This window comes from Bison bison, unplaced genomic scaffold (assembly GCF_000754665.1).
Source record: "Bison bison bison isolate TAMUID 2011002044 unplaced genomic scaffold, Bison_UMD1.0 scf7180017864213, whole genome shotgun sequence".
In the NCBI taxonomy this organism is placed as follows: domain Eukaryota; kingdom Metazoa; phylum Chordata; class Mammalia; order Artiodactyla; family Bovidae; genus Bison; species Bison bison.
The window spans coordinates 6,635,263-6,636,278 of NW_011494785.1; the positions used below are offsets into that span (position 1 = coordinate 6,635,263).

Consider the following 1,016-nt stretch of genomic DNA (forward strand, 5'->3'; position numbering starts at 1 on the left):
TGGGGGCCAGGGGTGGGCAGCACAGTCAGTCCAGGAATAAACACAGGACTTCAGGAGACCAGAGGTGCAACAGAAAGAGGATCCAGGCAGGTAAGGGCAGCGGGGGGTGGGTAAGACCTTCTGGCCAGGTACCACCTCAGCAGACACCTGGGTCTGTCTCCCCCACAGCTGGTAAATGTGGAAGTCTGTGACGCCCGCCTCCGGGCTCCCTCATCTTTTCCTGGACAAGCTGCCCAGCCCTGCAGCAAGCCCGGAACGCGGCAGAACAGGCTGTGCTGTCGCTGGAGGCCTGTGGGACCCTTGACCAGGGAGGCTGGAGAAAATGGGCAAGAGACCCTTCTGAAGATGTAGGGCTGGCAAAGGCGGGATCAACTCGGAGGAAGCAGGGCTAAGCTGTGCGGCTCGTAGACCAGCGCCGGGAGGGCCCCACAGGCATGTCCTGACTCTTTCCTCACTCCTCCTCTGGGGGAAAGGGAGGCTCCTGGGGCTGTGCAGACTCCCCTGGCCCTGCTGGAGCATCTGCATCCTCCCTCCTCTCACTGGAAGGGACCTGTTGGTCTTCCCTCGGGTACCCCTCGGCCCCTGCACTGGTGGGGGGGTGTGTGTGTAGGGGTGCAAGGAGGGAAGTGTGAGAAGGCTGCTAGAGCAGGCGCACTCCCAGGGTGCATGTTCCAGGGTGGCTGAGGAAACGAGTGGGCGACAGCTTCTGAGGGGAAGCCGACCCTTCAGAGGTGAGGCGGAACCACCGATATGGCCGCCGGGTCCCGGGAGCCGGGGCTACCTCTGCTTCCAGGAGGGAAGGGCCTTCCCTGCAGGGGCGGCCACAGGGGTGCGGCTAGGAGAGAGCCCGCGGGGAGCAGAAAGGGCACACTGCGGAAGCCCCGGGCTGCTCTGACACCAACTCTGTGTGACCTCGAGCAAGTGACTTCCCCTCACGTTCTGCATCTGCCAAGCAAGGTTACTAATGAGTGCCTCCCGAGGAAGGCTGTTAGGAACACAGGATAGTAAAAAAAAAT

At 62.2% G+C, this 1,016-nt stretch overlaps 1 protein-coding gene across 1 annotated transcript in view; it reads right to left on the minus strand.

The window, feature by feature from the left end:
• Window positions 1-1,016, minus strand: part of PLA2G6 (phospholipase A2, group VI (cytosolic, calcium-independent)) — a 59,304-nt gene that overhangs the window by 17,543 nt on the left and 40,745 nt on the right. The window lies entirely within an intron of this gene.